Source organism: Erythrolamprus reginae, chromosome 5, assembly GCF_031021105.1.
Source record: "Erythrolamprus reginae isolate rEryReg1 chromosome 5, rEryReg1.hap1, whole genome shotgun sequence".
NCBI classification, from domain to species: Eukaryota; Metazoa; Chordata; class Lepidosauria; order Squamata; family Dipsadidae; genus Erythrolamprus; species Erythrolamprus reginae.
Window position 1 is genome coordinate 57,406,296 of NC_091954.1, and position 13,816 is coordinate 57,420,111.

The 13,816-nt window shown below is 33.1% G+C and overlaps 1 protein-coding gene across 21 annotated transcripts in view; it reads right to left on the minus strand.

Moving 5' to 3' along the window:
• The window catches only part of TCF7L2 (transcription factor 7 like 2), a 239,775-nt gene that overhangs the window by 44,226 nt on the left and 181,733 nt on the right, over window positions 1-13,816 (minus strand). The gene's annotated exons all lie outside the window — the stretch shown is intronic.

Here is a 13,816-nt window from a genome sequence, read left to right on the forward strand (position 1 = left end):
GTTTACGCTCATAGATATTGCATTCAATCTTATTTATCTCCAGCATAGTTAAAAAAACTTAGGAAAATCTAGGTCAGCAAAAGCATTTTATAGTTATTAAAAGTATCTAAAGATTATATCTAATCCAGTATTAGAAAATATCTAATAATTTATACAAAATACATGAACAATATCTATTGTTGTATTAATGCCATAGTTACATTTAATCTTTTTTTCAAATGTCACTTTAAATACTTTTTGCACGCAACAAATACAAAACTACTCAATTCCTTCTCATTGTTACTCTTGAGCAAATTAAGACCCATTATATTTACTGACTCAACATGCATTTTATTGACATAAAGAATACTTTCACACCTGACTAAGCATTTTCTCCAGGAATCTACTTCTCCTTAGTCTATTGTCACTGATACAGTGCTCTGAGTCCTTTCAAACTTTACCGTAGCTCATTTCTGCCTAAGGTCTTGCCCTAAGCTCATTTCCTATTATAGCTAAGGACAAGGCTTCCATTGATAAACATGGCTCCTTATGTTAAAAGGACTCATTTTCTTCCCTTATTTAAATGATGGCAGAGCACTGACAGCCATGTGTATGGACAATACTTTCCTAGCCAGATTTTTTTTTAAAAAAGCCTAACCCTTATACCCACAAACCTCTTTAAAAAGGGGGTGACCTGAATATAACCATTTTTGTTCTGTTTTTCTTTCTCTGGCTGTTTCCTGATTGGAGAATTGTTCCCATTAAATAAGGGTTACCAACTTCCGCAAAAGCTAATCAAGCTCCAAATTATTATCTGAAAGGTTATTAAGATAAAACAGGGTACAATTTCTTTCTTCATAACTTTGTAATATGATAGTCAAATAAATAAAAATTGGGAAATGTTCACTTAGACTCATAATCTTTTATACAGGTTCTTTAAATGTCTGACATATCAACACATCAGAGAAAACTATTTTTGATAGTTCATATATGTATTACTTAACTGATTTGCAAGAACAAGAAAACAAATTATTGACTTGTACGGGGTTTTTTCTAATCATAACTAGCAACAAATAAACTTAGGAAAATTACTAGGAATGGTAATGATGAAATAAGGAGCATTAATTATTCTGGCAGGAAAAGGAGGAGGAAACCCAGAAAATTGAAAATTCCAAAGGGGAAAAAAATTAAGCATATACTTTAAATGGATTACACATTTATTTAGCAAATTTATAAATTCCGCCTATCTCACAAAAACTGACTTGGTATGGCTTACAAGGAAAATTCAAAATTCTAATGTAATGCGAAAGATTTATGAAGAGAGAAAGACTGACTACTAAAAATGTAATTTCTAAATAAAATCCAAATGGTTAGGTAAAAGATTTGTAGAAATTGATATCTTGTTGAAAAGTTAAGTTTTGATAATTAATAAGGAAATATTGAATTGAGCTATTATTTAACTTGCTATTAGTTATCAGCCACATTTTGTTTTGCTGCCATTATAAAGGATTAACCATTTATGTTAAAAAAAGATGTCTGACATAGGAAGTATTGATGGCAAAATCAGTATTTTGGAAATTCAAACATTCTTTGTAATATTTATATTTTCCCTAAACCATACTTTGTATACATTGCATTTGTGTTTAATACAGATAAAGAATATAATGCCTGATAGTGGATAAGGATACAAAAAATATCATAACATATGTCCAGAAGCTACTCTTTGCAAAATCAGAAAAAAGTCACATATTGCTTTATTCCAAAAATATTGTTTTTGATTTTTCAAAATCACCGCAGAACAGCAATCCATGTATTTATGCGTGTATTGCGAACCTGATTGACTAATACTCCCAAACACAGTCTTTATTTAACATATATACTAAATAGTACGCAGTATTTATATTAGAGAAAAACATCACAGTTTCCAGTAAAAGGAGTATTTGGAAGCAAAATCTTTAAAATTACTTATATCTATTTGATAGAGTGAAATGAAAGATTAGATTTATCACTTTATAAAGTTTTACTTTCTGTAAGAGATGTTCAAGAATTACAAATTTAGAAACAAAAGCTATAAATTTTCTAATATCTTTGGAATATTATATAATATATAATGAATTTTGCAATAGAAATGCTTATAGATTACTATTTTGCTTAGAAATGTGCTTATATCACATAATAGTATAAAAGTAATAGTTGTAGATATACCCAGGGCCATCAAATAAATAACATTTGTTTTATCAATTTTGGTGTGGGAAATTATTAAAGAATAATTTAGTCCACACTATTTCATAATAACTTTCATTGACTTCAATGACTTTAATTTCGGATTACTGTAGAATCCTTCTGAGAGTAAAATCGTGTGTAGTCAACTATAGAACTAAACATATACATTTCAGAATAAACCTCATAGAGTTTCGTAGAGTTTATTTCTGAAAAAAATATGCTTTGGATTGTAGTCTAAGCCAACTAATTTTTTATAATTACTTTTAAATGAAATAACTGCTAATTTTTCAACAAAGTTTTACGAAAAATATAATGAAAGAAGATAATTCGTAAGTAGGCCTAAGTTTCAGCAAGAGATACCTTGTAAATTACATACAAAAAAGTATGTTTTGTAATCCCCTATATGCGGTTTGAAGAATTTTAAATACCTATTTCTTTTAATTTAAAATGATATATTTTAAAGATATTATTATCCAAATAATTTAATTTTTTTAAAAAAAAATGATATCATCATTTTTGATGCAACAAAATAAACATTCCTCCCACCAAAAATTAGTATTATTTACAGATGAAATCATTAAGACAAAAAAGGGGATGTAAAGAATCTAAAACATATTTATGATATATACAATTAAGATAATTTTTCTGGAATCCATATGGCTTATTACTATAAGGGTAAAATCTTAAATGGGCAAATTAGTTTTAAAAATTATTAAAACAAAAGTCCCATATCCATGTAACTCAAATAAGCATGCCTGAAATCAATACAATTTACTTCTGAAAAGCCACACATCCAGCCTATTTCAGTAATCTCGATAATTATGTGGTAAATAATTTGTTCTAAAAAGGTTAAACATGCACAACAAAATGCCTTTTTGTAAATATTTTACATAAGTACGCATTACCTCCCCTCCACACACATTTGTTTTCATTGGCAAGCTTTATCCAAGCAGCTTTCTTTCAATAAATGTAACCAGCTGCAAATTTTGAAATCCTCTTTTCTATGAGAACACTACAAAAAGAAAAGGACTTCTCTTCCAAAACAAGAAAGATCAATTTTAATAGTCCCACATCTTTGCATGTGGAAAAATATGTTTTGGTTTGTTATGCAATGTTAAGCATATTAAGAGCTGTCACTGTCAAATTATTCTCTCTATTCTCTTCTCCAAAAATGATTCTCACTTAAAAAAAAAATATTATCTTCTGTTTTTAATGTTACCTCTGGCACTAATGAAAACAAGTTACACAACTAGTTCAATGTTCATTACTAGAAAGTTGCACATGCACACTACATGCACCAAAATTCATACTCACATACACACAAATACTACTCACCCAACAATTCAAATTGAGATGCCAGCAGCCAAAATGCTGGAACAGAGAGAAGTCAGAGGCGAGTGTTCCTCCTTTACCATTCAAATCTTCCATTCCCATTAAAAGTGTATCTCTTGGGTACATTACAGCTTTGTTTTCCCCACTCTTAATCCTAAAAGATTTTGTTTCTTCACAACCAAATTAAATTGTTCTATAATTTTCCCTGTCTGCTTTTCCTTTTCCCTTTCTGTTTCTGTTTCCTTTCCCCATGTTTTCACATAAAGTATAGTCCTAAAAGATCAAGATGTTTCCAGTTTTGAGGCCTGGATTTCTCTGACCGTTCAGCATCCATTATGACATCGAATGTTGGCTGAGAGAATGTCTCGTTTTCTAAGAGTTCGACTGTGGCTAGCAAAACTCAGAGTAATCATTTCTAGGTTCCAATACTCAAATTCTCACCCCACCTCTTTGTCTGTTGAGGATAATTTAAAAGAAAACAACAGTTAAACATTTAGCTGTGAAGCAAGGCGGCAAGAGACAATAATAAGAAAACATGAGCATCTAAGTGAAGCAAGCAATTCGCTTTATGTGAGCAATTGTCAGATAGCACCAAACCATTTTTTAGTGATCGACTTGGAGGAGGAATAAGTTGATTTCCTTGTCACTCTGATGCAAATAAAAGTCTTTAGCAGGTCTTCTTTCAGATCAATGTTCCATCTCTTAACTTCTGCTAGCATAAAAATATGTCCTTTTGGGTAAAATTGGATCATTTTGTACAAAAGTGAGACAAAATCACCTTAATATGCTTTCAGGATTTTTTTTAAATTGAAAAGGTATGTTCTACTGCAGCAACTTTTTTCTCCATATCTTACAAGTTATTCATGTCAAGTACTTCTATTATTATTATTATTATTATTATTATTATTATTATTATTATTATTATTATTATTATTATTGATTTAAGAGAGAAAAGTTGCCAAGAAAGCGCTCTAATTTCTACCGTTGAATGCACTAAGAATCTAAAAATAACTAGTGCAGAAGAAAACGTCAATGTGATGGTTAAGCAATTTCTAACACAAAAGAACATTATCAGTTATTAATACAAAAGCAGTGCAACTAAAGTTCATACGCAAAAGTGTAATTTACCAAGAAAGTAAGTTCCCAGTAAATATTTCCAGTAAAGAAATCTTGTTAAATCTTCTGAAATTTTGTTAAATCCATAAAGACCTGACACTGATGTTTTTTGACATGTATGTAGTAAATTAACCCCCAGAATTCATTTTTGATTTTAAAAAAAAGGAGAAACTTTTTAGACAAACATAGGGCAAATATCTCTGCAACTGTTATGCATTGATTACCCTTATTTTACAGGTGCATTGGCTGCATTATATTCAGAAGTGGATATAAAATCCTAAGGGTCTGGAAGAACTTCTCCCAAAAAGAGAAAGAGTTCTTCTATTTGATTTTCTCACCACCATCCTTTTCCCGCACTTATCTAGCCTTTGCAAATAAAGTGTCAGGCAGCAACCGTTAAGGCCCTTAATACCAAAACAAAACCCTGCAATTTCCCTTTACAAGGTAATAACAAAAGCAATGAGGCTCCAGTTTGACAAGTAAAAAGCTCTAACAGCACGGCAACTAATTGCATTCCCTCCCTCTATTCACAGCGGCCACCACACTCCATCAGTTGCTTTTGTCCCACGTGCAATTTCTTAAATAAACTGCAAGTTCTCTGGCTGGTGATGGACAGTTCCCAATCATTTAGCAACAATAACTTATAAAATACAGCAAACAGGATGGGTTGCCTTAAACAGAAGTTTTCCTTCTTAGTTGTCCCAAAAATAGGTGAGAAAGAAAGTTAACAGATTTTGTCCTGTATTTTTTAAAGAGAACAATGTCAACCTACCAACATTCTTCCAATCTTTTCCCCCTTCCCTAGGATAATTCTTCTGAACACATTGCAGGAAAGTCATTTATTTAATGCAATGTCCAAGAACTGAATTATTCTATCTATCTATCTATCTATCTATCTATCTATCTATCTATCTATCTATCTATCTATCTATCTATCTATCTATCTATCTATCTACCTACCTACCTACCTACCTATCTATCATCTAACGATCTATTATCCAGTTCAGTAGCTCAGTGAAGTTTTAGAACCCCTCTCATATTGCAGTGAAGTTACTCTTAGGGGAAATTGAACTTCTGTTCAATCACAGATTTCTCTTAGATCCAGTATATAGGTGGTGGTGTTGTTTTTTTAAAAAACTATTATTTATAGAACTTGGAGAAAAGGGGTGCTGAGAGTTTTTCCTATCTAGGAAAGAAAAACTCCCAAACATTCTTCTTCCCTAATTCAACTTTATGCTGATGAAAGGAAGGCAATGGCCTTACTTAACCCAACTGTCAAAAGCTGAATAAGCCAAAAGGAATAACATACACCTTCAGTTAAAACAAAACAAAACATTTTTTTAAAAAGGATTCTTCAGTGATAATGGCAGAAGCTAACCTAATAAAAAGTTCTCAAACTCCAAAGCATTTTTTTAATCACAAAAGTGTCCGACAATTTTTCTGAACTGACAAATTAACATGCAACAAAAACATGCAACAAAAATGCAACTACCCGTGCTGATACATAAAATGCAAAGTCTCAATCTGCTAGTCCCTTTGTGAAAGGAGGAAAAGGTATAGCTTACCATTTACAACAGTTTTAATCAGGATGCTTCACGCTGCCTGGTTTCAAGCATGCTGCTGCTTGTTATATTAACATACCTACATGATGTGTATTAAGACTGCAGTTGGTTGATCCACTGGAGGGCAGCACCCTACCTAAGCCATTCACCACGGAGCTGCACTGAACAGATAAACACACGGGAACAGCTCTGCAATGCCAGCTCTTCAGAAAAGATGCTCAAGTCCAGTTCCATTCATAGAATTATTTCGCTTGGTAGGAAAACGAACAATGCCTGCTTCTCCCTCTGATTCAATACTAAACCACACAAAAAAGGGGGGATAACTTCTCATTTCTCTGTCTCCCTCTCCACCTCCCCTCAAACCTCCATATAGTCAGTCAAAAGAACAAAAGCTGATATTTTGTTTGCCGACTTGGCAAATATAATGGAAATCTCAGTTCTCCAAAAGTTCACCTAACTTGGTGAAAACACTGCTTCACTGCTCATCAGGGAAATTAAGCTTTAATGGCTATTTGATGCCAGTCAATTGGGGAAGAGGGAAGAGGAGGTTCGATTTCAGTAAAAGATGGAAGATTGTTTTGCTCTTTTTCTTCTTCTTTGGAAAAAAAATTCTTCCATCTTCCAATAGTTATCGACAGGAAAAAGTGAAGGATATATTATTCCATAAAGATCTTTAAAGAAATTAACATATATGTTAAAAATGGGACCAGCAAAAAATAATAATAATCAGAAGTATTCCATATATAGATTTTCTGAAAAGCTTAAACACAAAATGAAGTTGCAGATGCCTGTCTCTAAAGAGAATGGTCCTAACACATATTAAACCACCGCTGCGTGTCTCCAAAGCAGAATAGGAAAAAAATGACTATTGATCTTCAAATAGTGATAATTGAAAAGATCAAAAAGATTAAACAAAATCACAAATGTGCTGACTTACCATGCTATGCTTTTTTTGTTGCAACTTTGTAGAAATTTCACTCAAAGAAACTGCATCAGAGGTGTCAAATTTTTAAGCGGAGTGTGATCGTATTACTTCCGCCGCCCTGCTTTCCAATGCTTCAGAACTTTTTCCCTTTCTCTTTTTTGTTTGTGGTACCTAGCTTTTTTCCATAGACTTTAAAAGGCTTCAGCTCAGCAAACCAGCACAAATTATCTTGCCACCTTGCGTAGCTCTGATGCTTTGGCCGCTAACTTTGGAAGGCCCTTTACTACTGCATCAAAATTAGCATTGTCAAAGCAGTTAATGAATATTAATATTGTATTTGTCATTGGAGCTGGCCCGTTGCTGAACTCCGAGTCATCCATCAGGGACAAGATTAAGAACACAATTATTTCTGACTGACAGGGACCAAATCTGCTAGAATTTAAAAAAAAAAACAATTCGGGGGGAACCCCCACCCACCCAAACATCATCTTAAGGTGCTTCCCAAGAGATCGGCAGCCAAATTAATACTCTTTTAATGAAGTGCAGATCATTATTGGGTGGGGATAGGCTATCCATGATACATACTTGTATTTATTGTATGATTTTTTTAAAAAAAAATTAAAATACAAACCAATTGAGTTTTATTTCAATAGTATTTTAAGATTTTTCCTTTAAATCTTTGCTATTTAAAGAAAAGAACAAAGAAGAAGCAATTCATACCATCTCAAGTAATTTTCCATGTCTTCACTTTTACTTCAGCAGCTCAAAAAAGCCAGCACAGTAAATAATTCCTACCCAAATTTGAAGACACCTTCATCTCCTACAAATTCTTTCTGCGCCAATTCCCCAGTTCCCAAGAACTGTCTCACTCACTTTATCAACAATTCCATTTATAGAAACTCTTAAATTCCCTTTTAACACTGACACCTTTCTGTAATAAACATTGGAAACTGCACTTGTGAAACTCAACAATAATTATTAAGCAATCAGCAACTAGACAGTAGCCTCCCCTTGGGCTTGGAAAAGATCAAACATTAATTTTCATTCAATCAGGTCCAAATTTTTGAACATCAAATCAACCTTTATGAAAAATTCTAATTAATAGAATCATGAAATCAAAAGGAACAAATTGCGAAGGAGACAAATACTGGTGAAAAGATTAGAATTCTTCATACAATGCTAATTTCCGAATCACTTGAATAATCATTGCTGTTAAAGAAATTAAATGTTTCAAAACTTGCCTTTTCTGATCAGTTTATCAATATCAACACTCAGTATATATGTGCACACAAATATTCCCCCTTTCAAAAATATCCAGAAATCAGTTGCTTAATAATGCAATTTTTACAGAGACATTTTGGAACATACCTTTGGTGGCTTCTTTCATAGAACTTGCTTTTCGACAATTTTTATTAATCCTGCCCTTCTGCCTTTTTTAAAGTGAAAATTGTTTTATTATTTTAAATGTGGCAAAAGGGGAAGAATTAAAAGGGATAAAAATGACAGATGTGATAGTTAATCTGTCCAATGAATCATGGGGGTCTAAGTAAAGCTGCTGTGGCTACTGCGCTAATCTACGGCTCCCACTGACCAGCCTCCTGGCCCCCTAATGCCATTATCAACCCTTAGATGAACATTCTAAATTAGAGTTTTGTTCCAAAAGGGTGTGAAGTTGACCTCTGGTGCAAGGAACCTCTGCCATACATACAGATGGAAAAGTTCTTATGATTTCTAAAACAGAAATTTCTTTTTTAGAGGGATTATGCATTTACGCATGTCTGTTTGTCTCAGTTTGTGAAAACTATTCGGGTTGCCATCAACTATGCCAGGATGAACATCGCACCGATACAAGAATAAATACTTTAGCATTTTATATCAGTGTAATTTTTATTTTTCCCTAAATAATACTGCAAAAAAATTTAAACTACCTTGTTTTCTTTGCAATCTAAAAAGAGAATTAATGCAAAATAAACAATACTTAAGTGGGTTCTTATTAAGGTTTTTCCGTGTACGGAAAAAAGGATGGATTTGAGGGTGAGATATTAATTGTAGATACAACCATATACATACAACTATCGCAAGGTAGAATTAAAAGCACAGTATATTTCCTCCAGCTATCATTTGTACTGATAACTTCACTTTGCCTTAAAGCATTTTTTAGGTATAAAAGTGTAAAATAGGGGGGAGAGGAATCCATGAAAAATACACAGCAAAGCATCTCATAACTATGCTTCTTTAGGGAGGAATATCATCTTTGAGAGATATAAAATTTTGTGCTTTGTTCAGGCCTTTTATTTTAAATTAAACACATTAAAATGTTGCCTATTTCTGAACTAAACCTTGGTCATAACAGAAAACCACTAATTTATCATCTACTTCAACAAAGCAAACATCTAATTTTCCTCTTAATAATATGTTAGAGCTTGGAAATTTTGAGCTGTAACATTCAGAGTTTGGAATTTTGTGGCTAGAATCAACAACATCAAGCACTTCTCCGCATCCCAGATCTTAATAGGTTGCTTTCTCCTGCCTCTCTCTGCGTCCCCAGCACGACTGCATCAGCACTAGTATCAAATTAACTCTCCGACTTTGAAACTTATTGATCTGCTATTAAGACACCAGTGAACCTGATGAAATGAGTGCTGTAGGTGCAGTCAAGACTTCAAAGTCTCACACAGCCACATAAAACAAGCGCCTTTGATCCTAACTCCGATCTGCTGAGGGTTTAAAGCCCAATTCTCCCTAAGCTGCCCTTCTTGCTCGTCATGTCTGATGTCTTACCAACCAGTGACTTGATAATGTTAATAATGCAAATTTTAGCAATTTCTTTTTCTGGGCAAAATTACGATATGAATTTATGCTCCTTTCAAAGAGGACAACAAAAAGAATTACGCGGCATTTACAGAAGGGAAAGTGACACCGTAAATCCTGTTAATGCTCTACTTTAAAAAAAAAGTAACTGTTTTTATATTTGCATTGGCTATGCCAGATTGAAATATCTATTATTTCCTGCATGTTCAGCCATGTTCAGTGGTAAACATTATGCAATAATTTTAGATTTCTATAGATATGCATTGAAAACTATTTGTGATCTCTGCATTTCCTCTCCCCATTTCATGCTTGCTATTTGCTTCAAAGGTCAGTCCCTATAATAAAAATCTGTGTATACATGTTATATAAGTAAAATTAAATGGTATTAGCTTAATAGAATATCCCCATCCTTAGAAAATATATGCATTATGCACAACAAAAGAACTTGTGGCAGTTATGAGATGAAAAGACAATAGAAACAAATAAAAAGACACAGAAACTTGGTGGCTGAATCATAAAGCATAAATGTCTAAGTACTACAAATGCATACACACAATTTTTCTTACAGTTTCCCTTCTTCATATAAAACCTTTTAATTCACTTATAAAAATTAAACAATTTTATACATGCAACAAATATTTTACCAATAATATTATCGTTCCACATATGATTCAACAATTACTTCTCTGCATTGTAAAAAGAAGCATTCCTTAATATTTAACTGAGAGCATAATACGAATATTAGGTCAGGTTTTTGGGGAAAAATTGAGAAAAGTTATTTGAATATAATGAATTACACAAATAACTTTATAGTAACTGGGTTTTTTTTCCAAAAATAATCCTTTTGTAATTATTTTTCTGACATTCCTCAAAAGTATAGTTTTTGAAAATTAAAATATATGCGTAAATGTACAATAAGAATATTTAACATTGCCACCAAAATACTATAGCTGAACATTCAGACTATTTTTCTGAAATTCATCTCTAAAATTTTTTTGATTACAAATTTTATTTGGGGTGGGGAGAAGTAACTCTGAAAAGATATTGCTATGTTGATACTCACTTAACCTACTTGCAATTCTAAAGAAGTCAACACTTGATTGTGACACTGTTCAAAAGAATTTCCTATGCCACAAGCACAGTAAAAACTTTCACCAATTAGTGCAGGAAAAAAGGAGGGAAAAGCCACAGCGCTGGTGCTCAAAGAGCTAGGCCTTGCGGCAAAGCTGTCATGTCGAGTGGATTGATCAACAGGACCACAATTTCTAATGGCATGTTGTCATGAAAAGTCAGCCACGGGGAGCCACCTGCTTTACTGCTCGTAGACAGCTAGGAAAAGGAAGGGGGAGCCTTTCATTCCTAGCTTCACTAGACCCTTTTACTAGCAATTTTGGAAAAGGTCTCCTGATTTTGATTCAGGAGGAATATGTCTCCAAATGTGTTACCCAACCTCTAAGATTACAGCTATAGGAAGGCTGAAATTCACTTCTCCCTCTGCTTTTTCTCCTCCTCCTCATTTTTCTTTCTCTCTTTTTTGTAAATCACATACATCTACTTTCTTTTTCTTTTTAAAGGACAGAACCATAATGTTGCCTTATCTATCAAAATATTCTCAGATCAAGCCATTTTTGTTATAACTGAGACTAAAGCAATCACATCCGTTGATACCTTAGAATGCCTGCTTTTAAAAAAAATCAGAATTCTTTCTCGTGTCTTCAACAGACATGCTACATTTTATACTATATGAAATTTTATATTTAGATCCTTTCTGTGCATTACATATTTTATATTTGGATCCTTTATGTACATTACATTTTTGAAACATTTTATGTTTAGACGTCTATGCTATTTGCATTTATGGACAAACGACATTGAATTTTAGGTATAATTTCAACTGTAGAAAAGAAAAGTAGTAACATTTTGGGTTTCAGGTTACATATCTGATAGGCGTTCTACTAATTTTCCCACAAAAATGAGTCAATTCTGCTTTAATCATTTCAGATCATCTACTTCTAGGACAGATGTTCAGTAGGGATTGTAGTGCAAAGCTACAATTCCTACTGAATGTTAGTTATGAGAATTAATTGTCATATTATTTTAGGATGGTGAAAGTTGTAATCCAAAACATCTGTAATACATTAGGTTGGAATAGGTTATTTTCACAAAATGTATTAACCTGTGATTTGTACTTTTAGAATAAAGGAACCATATTATACTTAGTTCCTATATAGTGTAATGTGATCTAATGACACTGATGTCATGATTATGGTTTTGTTGAACATCAAAGGCAACATTTCATTATAGAAAAGTAATATGTTCCCCAATTCGGGAACAAAAATATTTTCTTTAAGGTGACTGTATACAAACATTAAATGCTTATTAATCAAACTTCACTGCGGAATGAATCATTACTTTTGGATATAATCATTACTTTTGGATATAAAACATATCCAAAAAAGGCAAAAATAGTAATAATGTGCAGTATAATCAATTAAAAAGTTTTATTTAAGTAACAAAATCATGTGAATATAAAGAAAAAAGTCAAATAAAAGTTAAAGAACTTTCATGTTCATGTAAGCAACCCCCAATTAGCATGCAAATCACGTAGTGTAACCTTTTATCGGTGCAGCCTCTGGTCTCATCAGTCGATGAAATTCTCAGCCCGCGGCAACAGCTTAGCCGAGGGACGCAGACCAATGAGATAATATTCATTGTGTTAGCATTTCAAATGGCGAGAAAGTAAGAAGAAGCGCTAACTGATCACTACCCATGGAATTAATTGGATATTCCAAGAATAATGTCTCTTACTGAAGATCCTTGGAGGCTGAGCACATTTTGTGCGGTGTGTTCAAAAAAAAAAAAGACTGCTTGGGGGTAGTGGGCATATTGGGGGTTAGCGCATTTCACTAAAGGCGAGGAGAAAAAAAATCAGATGCAATGAACCAAACTCGGCTAATCCATTCCATAATTATATACACAAAATCCAATAAACTTGGTCACATTATTAAAAATTTAAACTATTATATAAAAACTCTACTATAGTGAGCTCATCTGGCGGTATGAATTTGATTCAAAGAAAAATGGGTTAAGCATACAGATTTATAGAATAGTCCCTATAATGAGATTTTCCTGTAGATTGAGTTATTTGTTTTATTTAAGACTGCACAAATGTCCTTATTTTAAAAAGAAATACATTTCAGCTTTATTAGTGAAAACATTGTGTGATATTAGTGTATTGTTCCCTAAGAAACATGTTTAAACTTTTTCAATATCCCCTTTCTTTCAAACTCAAAACAGCATAAAAATTGGCATTGTTGAGGGGCGCTCAAAGATTCAACTAAGACTTTGGTTTGGCCCAAAGCATTAGCTCTCTCGATAAACAGCTGCTTGTGCAACTCCATAAGCTCCAAAAGGTTAAAAAGGAAGGGGGGGAGAGAAAAATAAGATTAAGAACCTTCCCAAATGTTCCATCTTCCCTATCGACCACTGGCCTAGCGTGAGGTGTCAATTTTGACTCCAAAGAGAGCTCACAAATTCGCAGTGGTCCCATTATGCGGTCTCTGCGCTCATTGTAAATTCTGTCAACGAAGTCAATCTTATTAACTTCCGCACTGGTTCACACATGACATTTTCTTCAATTTTCTTGCTGACATCAAAAACATCAATTAGCAGCCCGAAAATAGGAAGGAACGAATGACAGAGCCTGATAACGTCAACTATTTGAAGCCAAGGGTAAATCTATTCTCCAGTTCTGAATGCGTTCATTACAATTGCATTTTCAAAGAAGACCTCCAAATAGCAAAGAAAATTAAATTTATCATCTAGAAATGCCTAGAAATTGTTTTTTTAATCCTACGTCTATCTCTCA